Source organism: Somniosus microcephalus, chromosome 8 (assembly GCF_052327205.1).
Source record: "Somniosus microcephalus isolate GS21.2 chromosome 8, FLI_Smic_1.0, whole genome shotgun sequence".
In the NCBI taxonomy this organism is placed as follows: Eukaryota; Metazoa; Chordata; class Chondrichthyes; order Squaliformes; family Somniosidae; genus Somniosus; species Somniosus microcephalus.
Window position 1 is genome coordinate 131347180 of NC_140994.1, and position 21338 is coordinate 131368517.

Sequence of the window (21338 nt, forward strand, 5' to 3'; positions counted from 1 at the left end):
CCGAGGCTGCCTGAAAGTTACAATCTACGCTGAGCCTGCGAAGTTCTTGAAGGAATTCGTTAATCGATTCCCCTGGCCCTTGTCGGGCTGTGGCCAGTAGATGTCTAGCATAGACCTCATTTGCGGTCTTGGCATATAGTTTTTTAAGTGCCCAGATCACCTCATCGTAATTATCCCATTCATCAACATATTCAAACACTGTTGGGGTCACATAGTTGATAAGTATCCTCAGTTTAGTAGAAGCATTCGCTTTACATTCATCAAGAAAATTCTCAAAAGTACGGTACCAATGCTTCCATACCCTGCCAGCTGCTGGTGCATTTGGGTCCAAGTCCAGATGAGTAGGTTTAAGGATGTTTTCCATGATGGGTGGTTCCCTGGATCCTTAACTCCGAGTTTGTCCGAAGGTCTAGTATTTGTGAGTGTAAATACTAAGTTGCTTAAATTGATGTAATAAAAAGTCTCACACATCAAGGAACTTTAAAGTAAGCTTTAAGCAACTTATAATTATACTATATACAAGAGCGGTCTTCACCATGCCTCTAGCAGAAGCCCTTTTACATACTGAGCAGTTCAGTATTTATACTAGTCCAAACACAGGAAGTGACGTATGCACAGGAAGTGAGGTATGCACAGAGTTCACAGATCACAGTTCACAGTTCACAGGAAATGATGTGCACATAACTTCAACCGGAAGTTATTTATTATTATTACAGTGTGCCAGGTAGGGATCGTCCTGTACCTGGTCTGTGTCCAGTGTAGGAGGAAGGGACACGACAGGGAGTACCCAAGTCAGTGGAATTGGCGGGGCCACTATGTCAGCATAAACGGGGACTCGCCCGTGTAGCTAAATGTTTTTATTCCATCTGTTTTTGGTGTATTATAACAAAGATTGTGTTGCGTCGGGTTATGACTCTAAGGTGAGTCTGTACATAGCATAAATGTTTCTCCGGTAGGGGGTATCTACTCAACTCCGTTTTCGGGATGAGGAAAGTGCGTGTGCGAGGTACACTCCATAGTCAGGTAAACTACGGGGAAGGTCAGTTGGGGGGGGAACGGATTTATGCTCACCCTAAAACATTCATGATACAAAAGACGATTTGAGATGTCCATTGTATCACAGGGGGGACTGTAGGATTCGCAAAAATCCAGGAAAATACAGTCTACATTGTAAAACCCCTGAAATGGCCACATTTTATGAACACAAGATGGAGTTGGCAGATCACATGACTCATTTCAGAAGGACATACCACTGCAGTATCTTAAAGAAACCTGAGTCACCACCGATTAGAAGATTCCAGAACTGACTGCAATTGATATGGTAAAATGGTTACAGTAGTAACGAAGTCAAAACAAAAGTATTTACACCTCAAGGTGTGCTAATTGTTAGCAAAACGCAAACCCATCTCTGAAATCGCAGAGCACAGACAAAACCTATTATCTGTACCAAACTCAGAGGGACACAGGACAGATCCCATTAGTTTCATTTACAAGACATTAAAATAAAGTACCCGCTTTTGTCAAAGCAGCCTGCCCATTACTTTAACAAAAGAAAACCCCTGATTTGGCGCCAAGATAAGGGCAAGAAAACAGTATAACTCTTGGGGGAAAAGAGACATTAAACAACAACACACAGTTTCACACAGACACGAGGTCAAAGGCAGAGCGAGTGGAGAGGTTCGATTACGGTTCGAGGAGCACGGAGGGCCTACAAGTTCGAGCAGGAGAGCAGGTTCAGGAGCCGGTCCCATAAGGAAGACTGGAGATCCCGGACGATATAGGAGCACCAAGGTCAAGGACAGTTTTAAAAACCCTGGTGAGCATAGAGGCCCAACTCCACCTAACTGATCTAGTTGAGGTATACTTAGAGGCGGGAGGGTTTTTAATATTAAGGGCTTTGTAATTCAGGAGTGTTATTCATCCTTCGTTGTGCCGTGCGCTTTCTCCACCCCCGTTTTATTATATCGCTGATCTAGAATTGATGTATTATGATAGTCAAAGTAACTCTTGTGTGTTAAATTTTAGTTCCCATTGAGAGGCGTGTTCATGATTTTTGTCTGCATTGTTTCTTCATTCTCTATGTTTTATTCTCCTTAAAAATAAAGATACCTTTGATTTAAAACTTACCTTGTCTCACCTGATCCTATTGTTTTCCGAGTCACAAGTTGGGCCAACACATCAAGGTGGTCTGGCAATAAGCCCAGTGTCTAGAACCGGTGAGGGGGGAGCGCTTCGGAACCGCTCACGAGCAGTGTGAAATCAAAAACCGATCTCGCACACCACAAGCTCATTAAAACGACCCCTTACAAGGGTTTAAATCAAACATGGCCACAGCAAATAATAATTCTAAAAGATCTAAGAGCGTTAAAAAACAAGCCTGAAGGCTTTGTGTCTTAATGCGAGGAGCATTCGGAATAAGGTGGATGAATTAGCTGCGCAAATAGAGGTAAACGAATATGATATGATTGGGATTACGGAAACATGGCTCCAGGGTGGCCTAGGCTGGGAACTCAACATCCAGGGGTATTCAATATTCAAGAAAGATAGGCAAAAAGGAAAAGGAGGTGGGGTAGCATTGCTGGTTAAAAAGGGGATTAACACAATTGTAAGGAAGGATATTAGCTCTGATGATATGGAATCTGTATGGGTAGAACTGAGAAATACCAAGGGGCAGTAAGCGTTAGTGGGAGTGGTATATAAACCTCCAAACAGTAATGTGGAGTCGGGGATGGCATTAAAAGGGAAATTAGAGAAGTGTGCAATAAGGGCACAGCAGTTGTCATGGGTGACTTTAATCTACATATAGATTGGGCTAACCAAATTAGTAACAATACTGTGGAGGAGGAATTCCTGGAGTGTATACGGGATGGTTTCCTGGACCAATATGTCGAGGAATCAACTAGAGATCAGGCCGTCTTAGACTGGGTATTATGTAATGAGAAAGGATTAATTAGCAATCTTGTTGTGCGAGGCCCCTTGGGTCGGAGCGATCATAATATGATAGAATTCTTCATTAAGATGGAGAGTGAAGTAGTTGACTCAGAGACTACTGTCCTCAATTTAAATAAAGGAAACTACGATGGTATGAGGCGTGGGTTGGGTAGGATTGATTGGGGAATGTCACTCAAATGGTTGATGGTGGATAGGCAACGGTGGACAGAAAAGATCGCATGGATGAACTGCAGAATTTGTTCATCCCAGTTTGGCATAAAAATAAAACAAAAAAGGTGACTCAACCGCAGCTAACAAGGGAAATTAGGGATAGCATAAGATCCAAGGAGAGGACATATAAATTGGCCAGAAAAAGCAGTAAACCTGAGGATTGGGAGCAGTTTAGGATTCAACAAAAGAGGACAAAAGGATTAATTAAGGGGGGCAAAATAGAGTATGAGAGTAAGCTTGCAGGGAACATAAAAACTGACTGTAAAAGCTTTTATAGATATGTGAAGAGAAAAAGATTGGTGAAGTCAAGCATAGGTCCCTTGCAGTCAGAATCAGGGGAACTTATAATGGGGAACAAAGAAATGGCAGGCCAATTAAATGTAAGGGGTTTTCCTTGAGAGATTTCCCTGAGGTTTCTCTCTCTAGAGGCCTCTCTCTCTTGCACAGTAAAACCTTGAGTGGTTCGACCCACTCGCCCCTTAGATTCTATACTCTGGACTTAGGCGCAGGAACTATAATGTAGAGAAAACTCTTGTAGACCAAGTTTGATGAAACAAAATGAAATGTTATTGCATAAGGAAAAGTATCAAATCAAATGCAAGCAGATAAGAGAGTACATGGGAGGGAAAAACACACAAACAATTCATAATGACACAGTATTAACTAAGGCAAATACAGGCATCTTATACTCTACAAAGATCATCATGAAATAAGGAAACACACGGAACATCGAGGGACAACAACTCATGTTAATTGTACCCTTAAATCCACCCCCTTATCCTATCTATCTAGATCTGATTGTGAAGGGCCAGAAACATGCTCACCAATCCCACTAGAATGTGCAAGGTTTTGAACCAGTCTGTGTTTGATCTTTTCAGGCTTTCCGTTTCCACGTGGATCGTGGCGCCCCTGTGATCTGCGCCACACCTCTCTCCTGAGGTAGGGGTCGGGGGAGGCTGGACACCGGCGGGCCTGGATGTCGGCGGGGTCGAGGATCGTCGGCTCGATCCTGGTTAGAGGAGCCTTGGGCTGGCTCCCATCACTTCTTCAGTTTGTTTTTATCTCTTCTCCTTCCAACCGGGGTGGCTGGAAGGTTTCTTCTCTTGGGGGTTTTATTTTTTTTGTTTCTTCTCCCAAGTTGGGTCGATGGCCTCTCGTTCCGGCAACGGCCCGGGGATGGTCGATGATCTCCCGATGTGTTTCCCCGGGGCGGGACGCCGGCTTCAAGACGGCCTTCTTGATGTTGGCTTGGTTCTTCTTCCTCCTCTGATTGCCTGCTTCTTCTTCTGAGTGTCCGGATTCAAACTCGTGTCCAACTGCCGAAAAGTCTTCCAGATATACCTTTCTCCCAGAAACTTCCGTCTCCCGCCCAACATCAGGTTAGTCTTTGTTTAACTTTTGGTGGGCTGGGAGCACAGCGGGGTAGTTATTATATTTTAAAATGTTTTAAACAGCCGGTAAAGGCCCGTCTCTGGTCTGGAATTACCTTCATTGTTTTTAATGTCCTGCTGATCTCATTATCTAGTCCTGGGTGCTGTTCTCATGAATATGAAATTGTCCCCTTTTGTCTGGGTCAACATTTAGATGGCCTCTGTCTCCAGGCCGATCTTGACTGGATCTGCATCTAATCCATATGTATACGTGTGGGTCTGGTTTCGTTCTCTCAGAAACGGCTTCCAGAACTTACTGTGGGTTGAATCCACAAAGCTGTCTGAGGTTGCGCAGGAACCATTTTAAAGTGTCCCAATAAGCTGGTCACATGGTATGGTGGCCATTTTGTATGCCCCTTTTTCTGGGCTTCATTTAAAACAGTCTTTAAAATCATGGCCTCTTCTGCCATTTGACCCTTTATAATACAAAGTCCAATTTTGCGAATCCTACATAAATACATACTTTGGTTCTGTCTTCACAAAGGAGGACACAAATAACCTCCCAGAGATGTCGGGGAACATAGGGTCTAATGAAAGGGAGGCACTGATAGAAATCAGTATTCGTAGGGAAATGGTGTTAGAGAAATTGACGGGATTGAAGGCCGATAAATCCCCAGGGCCTAATAATCTACATCCTAGGGTACTTAAGGAAGTGGCCCTAGAAATAGTAGATGCATTGCTGGTCATCTTCCAAAATTCGATAGACTCTGGAACAGTACCCATGGATTGGCAGGTAGCTAATGTTACCCCACTGTTCAAAAAAGGTGGTAGAGAGAAAACAGGGAATTACAGACCAGTAAGCTTGACACCGGTAGTGGGGAAAATGCTAGAGTCCATTATAAAAGATGTAATAGCAGAGCACTTGGAAAACAGTGACCGGATCGGACAAAGTCAGCATGGATTTACAAAAGGTAAATCGTGCTTGACTAATGTACTGGAATTTTTTGAGGATGTAACTGGTAAAATAGATAAGGGAGAACCAGTGGATGTGGTGTACTTGGACTTTCAAGAGGCTTTCGATAAGGTCCCACATAAGAGATTAGCGTGTAAAGTTAAGGCACATGGGATTGCGGGCAAGGTATTGACTTGGATAGAGAACTGGTTGGCAGAGAGAAAGCAAGGAGTTGGAATAAATGGGTCTTTTTCTGAGTGGCAGGCAGTGCCTAGTGGGGTACCGCAGGGATCGGTCCTTGGACCCCAGCTATTCAGAATATATATTAATGATCTGGACGAGGGGACTAGATGTAATATCTCCAAGTTTGCTAATGACACAAAGCTGGGTGGGCGTGTGTGCTGTGAGGAGGATGCCGAGAAACTCCAGTATGATTTGGACAGGTTGGGTAATTGGGCAGAAGCATGGCAGATGCAATATAACGTGGATAATAATAATGATAATAATAATCAACTTTATTTTCATTGTTAGAGCACAAGTGCAGTACAATGAAATGTAGGCTTGCGGCTCCCGAGAGTGTACATTTAGATTAAGACATTTAAACATTTAACATACATTTGGCTTGTAATACATTAACATAAACATAACCATAATAAAGCGCATTGGCAGATGTGCAGGCTTTAGAGTTTATTTGTGGAGTTCAGTAGGATGACAGCCCTGGGAAAGAAGCTGTTCCTAAATCTGGTCATTCGCGTGCGAATGCATCTGTAGCGTCTCCCAGATGGCAGGAGGGTGAACAGACTGTGGCTGGGGTGGGTAGGGTCTTTGATGATGGTCCGTGACCTCCATAAACAGCGTTTCTGGTATATGTGCTCTATGGTCGGTAGCCGGGTGCCGGTAATGCGTTGGGCAGTTTTGACTACCCGCTGCAGGGCTTTCCGGTCATAGTAGCTGCAGCTGCCAGACCATACTGTGATACAGTTCGTCAGGATGCTCTCTATTGTGCAGCGGTAAAAGTTAGAGAGGATCAGGGGTGACAGGTTACATCCCTTCAGCCTCCTTAGGAAATATTGGCGCTGCTGGGCCTTCTTCACCAGAGAGGAGTTATTGAGGGACCAGGAGAGGCCTTCCGTGATGTGGACTCCGAGGAACTTAATGCTGTCCACCCTTTCCACCACAGCCCCATGGATGTGGATGGGGGTGTGACTTCCGCCTTTAGACTTCCTGAAGTCCACAATGATTTCTTTGGTTTTCTTGATGTTAAGGGCCAGGTTGTTATTGGCACACCACTTCACGAGATGCTGGACCTCCTCCCTGTAGGCTGACTCATCATTGTTGGTGATCTGGCCTACTACCGTGGTATCATCCGCAAACTTGATGATGGTTTTGGAACCATGAACAGCCACACAGTCGTGGGTGAAGAGGGAGTAGAGGAGGGGGCTCAGCACACATCCTTGTGGGGCCCCCATGTTCAGGGTCAGGGGGGGGAGGTGTGGTTACCTAATTTGACAGACTGGGGTCTGTTTGTTAGGAAGTCCAGGGTCCAGTTGCAGAGGGAAGTGTTCAGGCCAAGAGTGTGGAGTTTGGTGGCCAGCTTGTTGGGGACAATAGTGTTGAATGCTGAGCTGTAGTCTATGAACAGCATTCTGATGTAGGTCTCTTTACCATCTAAGTGATTCAATGCAGAGTGTAGAGCAGTTGTGATTGCATCCTCCGTTGATCTGTTTGCACGATAGGCAAACTGGTGTTGGTCAAGAGAGGCGGGAACACTGGCTTTGATGTGAGCCAGGACCTGGCTCATGCGAGTTTATCACTTTGGTGTCAAAACCAAGAAGGCAGATTATTATCTGAATGGCAATAGATTGGGAGAAGGGGAAGTGCAATGAGACCTGGGCGTCCTTGTGCACCAGTCGCTGAAGGTAAGCATGCAGGTGCAGCAGGCGGTTAAGAAGGCAAATGGTATGTTGGCCTTCGTAGCGAGAGGGTTTGAGTACAGGAACAAGGATGTATTGCTGCAGTTGTACAGGGCCTTGGTGAGACCACATCTTGAGTATTGTGTGCAGTTTTGGTCGCCTTATCTGAGGAAGGATGTTCTTGCCAGGGAAGGAGTGTAGCGAAGATTCACCAGGCTGCTACCTGGGATGGCAGGAATGACGTATGAGGAAAGATTGGGTCGATTGGGCTTGTACTCGCTGGAGTTTAGAAGAATGAGAGGGGATCTCATTGAAACTTATAACATTCTAACAGGACTAGACAGACTAGATGCAGGAAGGATGTTCCCGATGGTCGGGGAGTCCAGAACCAGGGGTCACAGCCTAAGGATAAGGGGTAAGCCATTTAGGACAGAGATGAGGAGGAATTTCTTCACCCAGAGAGTGGTGAACCTGTGGAATTCTCTTCCACAGAAGGTAGTAGAGGCCAATTCATTAAATATATTCAAGAAGGAGTTGGATATATTTCTTAAGGCTAAAGTGATCAAGGGATGTGGGGAAAAAGCAGGGACAGGGTACTGAATTTGGGTGATCAGCCATGATCGCATTGAATGGCGGAGCAGGCTCGAGGGGCCGAATGGCCTACTACTACTCCTACCTTCTATGTTTCTATATTTCTAAGGCTACTGACCAAGTGCTCAAAAATGGGGTTAGAATAGACAGGGCTTGATGGCCGGCGCGGACACGATTGGTCAAAGGACCTCTTTCTGTTTTGTATAAATCTATGACTCAATGGGGGAAAATTCGGTTGGTTTGTGCCTCCCGTCAGCGCCTTAAGAGGGCGCTGATGGGGCGCAAAGCAACTAGCACCCGGGCGCGTCGATGACTGCACCGCTCGTGAAATTGACCAGACATTTTGCGGCGGCGCTAAACAATACCGCCCTGATCTCCTGCGCCCACAGATCTTGAAGTCAGTCGAGCATGCAATGCCCTTGTGGCATCCTGGACCGGATATTGAGTGGCGCCCCTCTCCTTTCCGCCAGACGCAAGCAACGACAGGTAGACTGGAACATTTTCCAGTCGGTGTGGAGCTGGGGGTTCGCTATTTAAAGTTGGCCTCCTCCTGGCTTTTTCTGTGGTAGACATTTTTGCAGAACTCATTCTGACAGAGAGAGATTCTGAGAGAGAGAAGGAGAGACTTCTGCATAGAGTCAATGCTGTGTGAAGTAGTTTTGGCTACTGAGCATCACTTTGCAGGTACTTTTGTTTTTGACCTTCATTACTTTGATTGCCAAGAGACTGTGGGGGCTGCACTGATTCGGGGCGTCGTCCTGCGCCTGGAAAATCAGAGGCAACAGAGACGCAGAGAGAGAGTGGCAAGCATGGCCAGACGGAGCAGGACCAACAGGCCTCTGTACAGGAGACCTCACCCTCCTAGGGTATTCCGGGAATAATTCTCCTACATTAATTTTTCTGAGGAGCAGTGTTTCAGAGGGCTGCGCTTCAGCAAGGAGGTGGTCACTGAGCTCTGCCACCTGCTGCAGCCAGATCTGCAGCCTCTAATGAGGACCAGGACGTCTCTGTCGGTGGCAGTGAAGGTCACAGTGGCTCTGAACTTTTATGCCACAGGCTTCTATCAAGCAGCTACTGGGGACATCGCCAATATCTCCCAGTTCGCGGTCCATTGCTGCATCCGTCAGGTCACAAATGCCCTCTATAAAAGGAGACACCAGTACATCTCTTTCTCGATGACCCAGGCCAAACAGCATGAATGCGCATTGGGCTTTGCGAGGATAGCGGGCTTTCCCATGGTGCAGGGCACCATTGACTGCATGCATGTGGCATTGCGTGCACCGCATGAGAATGCAGAGGATTTCCGCAACCACAAGGGGTTCTACTCCTTAAACGTCCAGTTGGTCTGTGACCACAGACAGCTGATACTCGCTGTTAATGCCCAGTATCCTGGCAGCAGCCACGATGCATTCATCCTGTGCCAGACTGCTGTGCCAGAACTTTTCCAGGCACCACATCAGCCAAGTGGTTGGCTCCTCGGGGACAAGGGTTATCCACTGTGCACCTGGCTGATGACACCACTCCATTACCCCAACACCCCTCCTGAGCTGCGGTATAATGAGAGCCATATCGCCACCAGGAACATAATTGAGCAGACGATCGGCATGCTCAAGCAACGGTTCCGCTGTCTGGACCACTCAGGAGGAGCCCTGCAGTACTCGCCTGAGCGGGTCTGTTAGACCCGTGATTCTGAGGGTATGCTGTTATTCAATAACCACACGGATGCTGTAACTTAACAATGAACAGGTATTTACTGGAGGAGGGTAGCCTCAAGACTGGGGGTACAGAGGCATGCGCAAAGCTTATATACAGGTGTGGTCACTGCCGGTACTACAGTATACAGGAGCTTTAAAAGTAGTTCTGTCTTAAAGGCACATACACTACAATTCCTCCCCTTTTAGATTAGTAGTACCCCTAATATTCAAATAACAATTAACACTTTAACATGTACATTAAACAACAATAGTCCATTTATAGATTCAGTCTTTGGGGCGGCTTCCTGACCCTTTCGGGATAGCGCCTTTCCTGAGGTTCTTGTTCTTGGTGCAGAGGCGATTCTGACCCCTTTTCATCGGGTTCCACTGCTACTGGTTCTGAGGTAGATGCTACCGGTATGCCGGGTTCATCCCCAGGTACTCGAGACATGGGGTTGACGCGTTCCTGTGACGCTAAGATCTGATCGACGTGGCGTCTCACAATGTTCTCCCCGACATCCACTGTGTACATTAATGGCCCCTGCCTTGTGCATATCGTTCCGGGTTGCCATTTCTCTGTTCGATAGTCACGGGCCAAGACTGGTTGCCCTACATTGAAGCTCCTTGTCGGCTTCTCATTGATGTGCTGAAATAGTTTGTCCTCAACATTTCTTCGCACATTTGGTCTGAGCAAGTCCAGACGAGATCTCAACCTTCGGTTAAAGAACATCATGGCCGGGGTCTGGTTGGTAACTGCATGTGTCGCGTTTCGGTAGGCTAATAAGAAATTGTCCATCTTATGCTGTTGTGGAATTTCATCGTCGCACATGGCCTTTATCGCCTTCTCAAAGTTTTGTACGAACCTCGCAGCCAATCCATTTGTGGCTGGGTGATACAGGGCGGATGTGTAATGCCTTACTCCATTCCTTCTCATAAATTTTTGAAATTCTTCGGACACAAACTGTGGTCCATTATCAGAGCAAATCTGCTCTGGCAAACCGTTTCTGACAAATATGGTCCATAGGACTGCAATCGTTTTTGTTAAGTCTGTATGTCCCAGTTATGCTTATTATAAATCACTGGACACAGACCACAAGAATAACTTTAACAGGTCTTTACTATTCGGAGGTCAGGGCTGAACTGCCCAGCAAATCCCTACACAACACTTATATACCGGTGTGGTCACCACCGGTATTACAGTATACAGCAGCCAAGAGAAAGTAGTACATCTCTTAAGGTAGTTCTCTTAAGGTGGAACAGGTTACATACACCACAATCCTCCCTTTTTAGCTTAACAGTTATATCCCCATTTAACATAACATAATAACATATATATATATATGCAACTTCATGCAAAACAGTTCAAAGATTCAGTCTCTGAGGAGGCCTCCTGATTCGAGTTGGATAACGCCTTTCAGGGGTCTCTGATTCTCGTTGCTGGGGTGACTCATCTAGTTGGTCTCTTATGGATTGGACATCATCATCAGGTACATTCACTTCTGCAGTAGATGCTTCAGGTTCACTAACTTCTTCCACGGTTGTCTCTGCCGTAACCATGGGTTCGACCCTTGTTCTCGATTCTACCAGTTGGTCAGCATGACGCCATATTACATTTTCACCAATATCTACTGTGTACATCAGGGGTCCTTGTCTGGCCCGAATTGTTCCAGATTGCCATTTCTCGTTTTTATAGTCCCGGGCTAACACTGGTTGTCCTATTTCGAAACTCCGAGTGGTCTTGTTATTTATATGCTGGAACTGTTTGTTTTCAACTTCCCTCCGCACATTTGGTTTTAACAAGTCCAACCTGGACCGCAACCTCCTGTTATAGAACATCATGGCAGGACTTTGGTTTGTCACTGCATGAGTGGCGTTTCGATATGCCAGTAGGAATTTGTCCACCTTGTGTTGTAGTGGAATCTGATCTTCGCTCATGGCCTTTATTGCTTTTTTGAACGTTTGTACAAATCTCTCGGCCAACCCGTTTGTAGCCGGATGATATGGGGCAGAGGTATAATGTTTCACCCCATTCTTCTTCATGAATTTCTGGAATTCTTCTGACACGAACTGCGGTCCGTTGTCTGAACATATTTGTTCTGGCAATCCATTTCTTGCAAATATCGTTCTTAGCACCGCGATCGTCTTTTCCGAGGTAGTGGTAGTCATCTTAATCACTTCTGGCCATTTAGAATGTGCGTCCACCGCAATTAAAAACATGGAGTCCATGAATGGACCAGCAAAGTCAATATGTACACGTTGCCATGGGGTTGAAGGCCATTCCCATGGATGCAGCGGTGCAATTGGAGGTGCATTTTGCACTTTTTGGCACCCTGAGCAGCTTTTCGTCAGATCCTCTATCTGTTGGTCGTTACCCGGCCACCACACATAAGCCCTAGCAAGGCTTTTCATCTTGACTCCCCCCAGATGACCTTCATGCAGTTCCTTTAGAACTCTCTCTCTTAACTTAGGAGGATTAATCACCCTTGTTCCATACATCAATGTTCCTTGACAGACGGACAGCTGTTCTCGTCTTGCTGAGAATGCCGGTAACAGTGGATCACCATGTGCTGGCCATCCCTTCACTGTCACTTCATAGACCCGGGACAGTGTCGGGTCATTCCTGGTTTCTCTTTCAATACTTGCATTGGTGACTGGTAAACATTCGATGATGGTCAAGTGAAATAACTCAACAGGGTCAACCGTCGGTGCCTCCTCCTCTGTAGGTAGTGGCAGGCGCGACAGCCCATCAGCATTACCATGCTGCTTTGTACCTTTGAATTCGATCTGATATTGATGTGCCCCTAGGAAAAGGGACCATCTCTGGAGTCTCTGTGCTGTCATCACCGAAACACCCTTCTTAGGGTTAAAAATGGATACCAACGGCTGGTGGTCTGTCAGAAGCGTAAACTTTTGGCCCTGCAGGTAATGATTAAACTTCTTTACTCCCCACACAAGGCTGAGAGCCTCCCTATTTATCTGAGCATAGTTGCGCTCAGCGGAGGTCAATGATCTGGATGCGAATGCAACCGGCCTCTCCAGGCCATTTGGCAACTTGTGTGAGAGTACTGCCCCAATACCATATGGAGAAGCATCACAAGCCAAACAAATAGGCAGCGTTGGGTTGAAGTGAGCCAACACTTCCTCTGAGGTGATCAATGCCTTGCTTTTGCGAAAGGCCCTCTTACAGTCCTCGCTCCACTTCCATGGTCCTCCCTTCTGCAAAAGAGCGTTCAGCGGGTGCAGCACTGTGGATAAATTTGGCAGAAACTTATGGTAATAGTTAATCAACCCTAGGAACGACCTCAACTGGGATACATTATCCGGAGCGGGAGCCTTCACAACAGCTTCGATCTTGTCAGGAGACTTATGAAGCTCCTCCTGGTCAATGACATGACCACAGTACGAGATCCGCTTCTGAAAGAACTCACATTTCTGGCGATTAACTCGAAGTCCATATTCTTTCAATCTGGTGAGCACCAGTTCCAAATTTGCAAGGTGTTCCTCGTCATCATCTCCTGTAATCAGAATATCGTCCAGGTAACATTGTGTGCCTGGAATTCCCTGTAATACCTGCTCCATGGCCCTCTGCCAAATTGCTGGAGCCGATGCCACTCCAAAAACCAGTCTATTATACCGGTACAAGCCTCTATGCATGTTGATCGTGAGATACTGGTGTGACTCTTCCTCAACTTCCATCTGTAAGTACGCCTGCGCCAGGTCTATCTTGGTGAAGTGTTTCCTGCCAGACAACGAAGCGAAGATATCCTCAATCCGCGGAAGCGGATACTGCACCGTGTGAAGCATCGGATTAACAGTGATCTTGAAATCTCCACAGATGCGAACCTTCCCCGGTTCCCCCGGCTTGTTGCTCGATGAACGCTTCATGACGGGGACAATGGGCATGGCCCACTCACTCCAGTCTACCTTAGACAGTATTCCTGAACGTTCTAGCCCTTCCAGCTCAGCTTCCACAGCAGGTCGTATCGCATAAGGTACCGGTCTGGCTTTGAAAAATTTCGGGTTTGCATGTTCTTCAACCTTGATGTTTGCCGTAATTTCTCTCAGTGTTCCCAGTCCCTGTTGGAACACCTCTTTAGCATCGTCCAATATTCTGGACAATCGTTTAGGTTTGACATCTTTTTTACCGGAATCTACCGTTAGTGCTTTTAAGGAATGCCAGTCCATATTTATTTTCCTAATCCACTCCCGTCCCAGTAGTGGTGGACCTCCCTCAGGTAGCACATATAAGTCCATTCCTCGGCTTTCTTTGCCCTTGTGGACCACCTTTACCTCTATCTTCCCGATGGGGTATACTCTTTGCCCCGTGTATGTTTTCAATACAATCTCCGTATCCCGTAGGGGAATATGTGGGAATAACCTTTTGTAATCTTGCTTATTCATGACCGTCAATGCCGATCCAGTGTCCAATTCCATCTTCACTTGGACTCCTGCTATCTGAAGTGTGACCCAGATTGTTTGGAGGTCTGCTTCATTACCAACATTGTGTACTCTTAGACTACCCAGTTCATTACTGCTGGAGTCTGAATTTGACTTCTGTTCGTTCGAACTGTTCTCTGTCACCTTGTGTACCTTTCTGTACTTTTCCTGTGGTGACTTTTTGTTGCTGGTCTTCTTTCCTGACTGGCATACTTTAGCTATGTGACCAAGCCTGCCACATTTACTGCATTCCTGATTTTTGAACCAGCACTGGTTCTGATCGTGCGTTGTCTTTCCACAATGATAACATTTTACTGTACCCAAGACCATTTGATTGGTGCTGAGTTCCGGTGACCGTAGCTGCATTTCCGCAGTGCCTCTCGCTGCGGCTTCGTGCGATGCTGCAATAGTGACAGCTTTATCAAGCGTAAGATCATTCTCCTCAAGCAGTCGCTTTTGTGTTCCTTCTTTTAACAATCCACACACAAATTTATCTCTCAGCGCATCTGCTAGTCCTGTTCCAAACTGACAGTACTTTGATAGCTTACGCAGTTCAATTAAAAATTCAGCATTGCTTTCGTCTTTCAGCTGCGTTCTTCTGTAAAATTTAAATCGTTCCGCTATCATCAGCGGCGTGGGGTTTAAATGATTTTTCAGGACAGTAACAATATTCGCGAAAGTCTAATCCGCCGGTTTATCTGGTGACAGAAGGTGCTTCAATAGCCTGTATGTCTTCGCACCCATTGAGCTTAATAAGGTTAGTGCTTTCTCATCATCTGGTACCTTATTTGCTTTACAATAAACTTCCATGCGTTCTACATATGTGGTCCAATCTTCGATATCGCTATCAAAGGTATTAATGTTCCCATGTTTAGGCATCCTTGCAAGTTTTTTAATTTTTTCTTTTTCTCAAAATGGCGGCTTCCCGCGCTTGTCTTCTTCCCCCGCCTACTAAAATGGCGGCTTCCCGTGCTTGGCGGTCTTTGCGGCTCTCCGCAGCTCTCGTGCCTCAAGCTGCCCCAGTCACTGCGCCTCTCGGCCTCGATTGCAGCCCGGCCCTTTTCACCGGCCGTGGTCGAGTTCTCCGCCCTTTTTCCTCCGTTTTCCCTCCCCCACTCCACAGTCAACGCGGCCGACTTTCTGCTCGTGTCGCTGATCGGCTTACCCACCACCATGGTAGAAGGGATGATCACTGCCTGTCGCTGATGGAGGGCTTCGTGGTCAGAATTTTTCTTTTTAACCCGGATTCTCGATGCCTCCCGTGCGATGGTGCTCAGCAGGATGATGAGGGCGGATGCCTCTTCTCGATGACCGTTCTGAGGACGAAGCTGCCTTGGATGTAAAACTGCCACAGGGTAAGATCGGACTCGTCACCACTGTTAAGTCTGTGTGTCCCAGTTATGCTTATTATAAATCACTGGACACAGACCACAAGAATAACTTTAACAGGTCTTTACTATTCGGAGGTCAGGGCTGAACTGCCCAGCAAATCCCTACACAACACTTATATACCGGTGTGGTCACCACCGGTATTACAGTATACAGCAGCCAAGAGAAAGTAGTACATCTCTTAAGGTAGTTCTCTTAAGGTGGAACAGGTTACATACACCACAGTTTTCTCTGTAGTGGTTGAAGACATTTTTACCACCTCAGGCCGCTTTGAATGAGCATCCACTGCTATTAAGAACATCGAGTCCATGAATGGACCAGCAAAATCAATATGCACCCGTTGCCAAGGAGAGGAGGGCCACTCCCATGGGTGTAGAGAGGCATGTGATGGTGCATTTTTGACCTTCTGGCATCCTAAGCAGCTCTTAGTTAGGTCTTCGATTTGTTGATCGATTCCCGGCCACCACACATAAGTCCTAGCAAGGCTTTTCATTTTCACTCCCCCCAGATGACCTTCATGTAACTCATTTAGCACTCTCTCCCTTAACTTGGGTGGAATCACCACTCTGGATCCACACATCACTATCCCCTGGCACACTGACAGCTGGTCTCTTCTGGATGAGAATGCTGGCAACAGTGAGTCGCCATGCGTTGGCCATCCCCTCACCGTCAAACCCTATACCCGAGACAGCGTCGGATCATTGCGGGTCTCCTTCTCTATATCCGCGTTCGTTACTGGCAATCGTTCGATTATTGACGAATAAAATATCTCGATAGGGTCCACTGCTGGTGCTTCCTCCACAGTAGGCAGTGGCAGGCGCGATAACCCATCAGCGTTTCCATGCTGTTTCGTGCCTTTATATTCTATTTCATATTGATTCGCCCCTAGAAACAGGGACCATCTTTGTAACCGTTGTGCAGTCATCACTGGAACGCCCTTCTTAGGCTTAAAGATGGAGACAAGTGGTTGGTGGTCAGTCAGCAAGGTGAACTTCTGCCCATGCAGATAGTGGTTGAATTTTTTTACTCCCCATACTAGGCTGAGGGCCTCCCTGTCAATCTGGGCGTAGTTGCGCTCGGCTGAGGTTAGTGACCGAGACGCAAAGGCTACTGGCCTCTCCAACCCATCTGGGAATTTGTGCGACAGCACCGCTCCAATACCATAGGGTGAAGCATCACATGCCAAACGAATTGGTCGTGCTGGGTTGAAATGGGCCAACACCTCTTTTGATGTGATCAATTCTTTACACTTCTGGAAAGCTCATCTACGTCCGTCATCCCACTTCCATGGTACCCCTGTTTGCAGTCGGGTGTTCAGTGGGTGTAATACCGTGGACAAATTTGGTAAGAGCTTGTGGTAGTAGTTTACCAGCCCGAGGAACGACCTCAGTTGTGGCACATTTTCCGTTGCTGGAGCCTTGACTACTGCTTCAATCTTGTCAGGGGACTTATGTAACCCCTCTTCATCGATGACGTGGCCACAATACGAGATCTGTTTCTGGAAAAACTCGCACTTGTGGCGATTAGCTCGTAGCCCATACTCCTTTAATCTGGTGAGTACCTTCTCCAAGTTGGCGAGGTGATCACTGTCATTTTCGCTCATGACCAAGATGTCGTCCAAATAACACTGGGGCCCTGGAATCCCTTGCAGGACCTGATCCATTGCCCTTTGCCAGATAGCCGGAGCCGAGGCTACTCCGAACACCAGCCGGTTTTATTGATAGAGACCTTTATGAGTGTTAATCTTAAGGTATTGTTTCGAAGCTTCTTCTACCTCCATTTGCAAGTACGCCTGGGCTAAATCAATTTTGGTGAAGCGTTTACCTCCAGATAGCGAGGCGAAAATATCTTCAATTCATGGAAGCGGATATTGTACCGTGTGAAGGACTGGGTTCACTGTCACCTTAAAATCCCCACAGATGCGGACCTTCTTTGGTTCCCCAGGCGTATTACTCAACGACCTCTTCATTACAGGAATGATGGGTGTAGCCCACTCGCTCCAGTCCACTTTGGACAGTACTCTTGAACGTTCTAACCCTTCCAGCTCTGCTTCAACAGCTGGTCTGATCGCATAAGGCACTGGTCTGGCCTTAAGAAACTTTGAGCTTGCATTTCCCTCTATTTTAATCATAGCTGTTAAGCCTTTTAGTGTTCCTAGTCCCTCCTGGAACACTTCTTTTGCGTCAGTTAGCATTTTTGACAGTCGTCCAGGTGTGACGTCGTCATCCCTCTTGGCCTCAACCTTCAGTGCCTGTATGGAATGCCAATCTAATTGTATCTTCCGGATCCATTCATGTCCTAGCAGTGGTGTTCCTCCCTCTGGCAATACATATATATCCATTTTAGGTATTTCCTGGCCTTTATGTATCACTTTCACCCTTATTTTTCCTTTGGGGTAGACTTTTTGCCCCGTATACATCTTCAAGACAATCTCTGTAGCTTTCAAGGGTATATGTGAAAATAGCCGCTTGTAGTCCCTTTGGTTTATGACTGTTAGGGCTGATCCTGTGTCCAATTCCATTTTCACTTGGACTCCGTCTATCTTGAGTGTAACCCAGATAGTCTGGTGATCCTCCATTTCAGTTACATTATGTAGTTTCAGACACCCCAGCTCCTTGCTTCCGGAGTCTGTGTCACTTTTCTGTTCGTCTGAACCACTGTCCATCACCTTGTGTACCTTTTTGTACTTCTCCTGTGGAGATTTCTTACTATTGGTTTTCTTCCCAGACCTGCAGACTCTTGCTATGTGTCCTGTTTTTCCACACTGTCTGCACACTTGGTCCTTGAACCAACAATCCTTCTGGTCATGTGTTGTTCTGCCGCAGCGATAGCACTTCCCTGTTCCATAGGACATTTCATTGGTGCCATATTCTTGCGGTCTCCGTTGTATCTCTGCAACGCCCTTGCGGCTGCTTCGTGTGATACTGCCATACTGAAAGCCTTGTCCAGCGTAAGATCCTTTTCTGATAGGTGCCGTTTCTGGGTTCCTTCACTTTGTAGCCCACACACAAACTTGTCCCTTAACGTATCTGCTAGTCCCACTCCAAACTGGCAGTGTTTCGATAGCTTGCGCAGTTCCGTTAGGTACTCAGCATTGCTTTCGTCTTTGTGTTGTATCCTTTTATGGAACTTAAATCGTTCTGCTATCAGCAGCGGTGTGGGGTTTAAGTGGTCCTGTAGGATTTCTACTATGCTTTCGAAATTCTTGTTCACCGGCTTTCGCAGTAACCCATAAGTTTTTGCACCCATGGAATTTAACAAAACCAGTGCTTTACTAGCATCTGGCACTTCATTCGCCCTGCAGTACACCTCAATACGTTCCACATATGTCGCCCAATCTTCGACTTCATTGTCGAACGTAGAGATACTGCCACTCTTCGGCATCCCTGGGTGTGATTTAACTGTCAAAAATGGCATCTCCCGCGCTTCCCCTTCTTCTCCGCTGGCACAAAATGGCATCTCCTGCGCTTTCCTTCCTTCCCGCGCTCGCCCTTCTCCTCCGCTGCGGCTTCTATAAATGGCATCTCCCGCGCTCTTCCTTCTTTTCCGCGGCTCAATGGCATCTCCCGCGCTCTCCCTTCTTCTCCCTGTGGACCCTGTTCAGCCTGTGAGCCCTGGCTGTGCTCTGCGTGTTCCTCTTTTTATTTATTTATTTATTTTCTTGACGCCGCTCTGTCTTGAACCCGGCTGTTGCTTTACCCACTCTCTCTCCGGTTTCTTTTTTTTTCTCGACGCCGCTCGGTTTTCAACCCCCGGCTGCGCCCTGTGCGCTTCACCCTCTGTCTTACCCCGTTGACGTTGCTCGGCTTTCTCTCCGCCGTTGCTCGGCTCCAGCCGCCGCTGCCCGGGAAACGGTCTGCGCTGGACCTGTCGTCAGTCTCTTGCTGATCATCGTGGCTGGGGAACTAAGCCCGGCTCTCCACAGCCTCCCCTGCGATGTTCACTCTCTGCCTGATGACTGGGCGGTTGCTCGTAGTCGACGCCCATGTTCCTGGCCTCGACTTTTTTTTTGTTGCAGTTAGATTCGAATCGACACTCGTCGCCACTGTTAGATCCGTGATTCTGAGGGTATGCTGTTATTCAATAACCACACGGGTGCTGTAACTTAACAATAAACAGGTATTTACTGGAGGAGGGTAGTCTCAAGACTGGGGTACAGAGGCATGCGCAAAGCTTATATACAGGTGTGGTCACTGCCGGTACTACAGTATACAGGAGCTGTAAAAGTAGTTCTGTCTTAAAGGCACATACACTACAGGGTCTCCCTCTTCATAGTTGTGTGCTGCATGCTGCATAACCTGGCAATCCTCATGTAGTGTATGTGCTTTAAGTCAGAACTACTTTTTACAGCCCCTGTATACTGTAGTACCGGCAGTGACCACACCGGTATATAAGCTGTGCGCATGCCTCTGTACCCCAGTCTAGAGATTACCCTCCTCCAGTAAAGACCTGTTATTTGTTTATGTACAGCATCCGTGTAATTATTTATCCACTGAACCACGGATCTAACAGTGGTGACGAGTGTTGATGCGAATGTACCTGCAACATAAAAAAAAATAGTCGAGTCCAAGAACACGGGCATCGACCGCGAGCAACCGCCCAGCAGTCAGGTAGAGATCCAACATCGCTGGGGAGGCTGTGGAGAGCCGGGCTTGGTTCCCCAGCCACAACGAGCAGTAAGAGACCGACGACAGGTCCAGAGCAGACCCTTCCCGAGCAGCGGCGGCTGGAGCCGACCGACGGCAGAGAGAGAGAGAGCCGGGCAGCATCGACGGGGTAAGAAAGAGGGTGAAGAGAGCAGGGCGCAGCCTGGGGTTGATCACCAAGCGGCGTCGACAAATATCAAGAGAAGAATGCGCAGAGCACAGCCAGGGATCACGGGCTGATCAGGGTCTGCGGGGCGAAGCAAGGGGAGACGCCATTGAGCCGCGGAGAAGCAGGGAGAGCGCGGGAGACGCCATTTTGCGAAGCCGCAGCGGAGAAGACAGGTGAGCGCGGGAAGGAGGGAAAGCGCGGGAGACACCATTTTGTGCCAGCGGAGAAGAAGGGGAAGCACGGGAGGCGCTGTTGTAGGAAAAATGATTCCTCGGAAACTAGACTTTGAGTAAGAGAGACAACTTTATTAAATGACAGAGCTCTGGGTGAAGCGTCTGCAATCACGCGGTCTGCGAGAGCACCTTCTCCCCGATTGTAGTACGTGCCGAGCTTATATACAATTCCAAGAAGTTGGTTTTAGATCATTTACATTCATCCAATCAATTCGTTTATTAGCGCATATCGTTATTTTCCTCCAGTCAGGAGTTTACACACTTGTGTTGCCAATTCTGCCTCTTCAGGTCTTCGTTCCGTCTTGTTCCCCGGCGGAATGTGATTAGTTCGATAATAGGATACAAGTGATTAGTTCAATGATAGGATACCAGTGAACCTTGTTAGTCCTCAGTGATTCAATTAGTCCCAGTCAGGACACGAGATGAACTTTGTTCCAGCCATGCGTAAGCGTGGCATGTCTCACTGTGCAGTGATTCAATTAGTCCCAGTCAGCGAATTTGTTGTTTGTGTCTTTTCCAGCAAAATCTTGTCCAGCAAAATTTTATTCTAACAGCGCCATTGGTGATAGTTAACGCACAACCAAGGATGCCGAAGAGTGGCAGTATCTCTACGTTCGACAATGAAGTCGAAGATTGGGCGACATATGTGGAACGTATTGAGGTGTACTGCAGGGCGAATGAAGTGCCAGATGCTAATAAAGCACTGGTTCTGTTAAATTCCATGGGTGCAAAAACTTATGGGTTACTGTGAAATCTAATAACCCCAGAGAAGCCGGTAAACA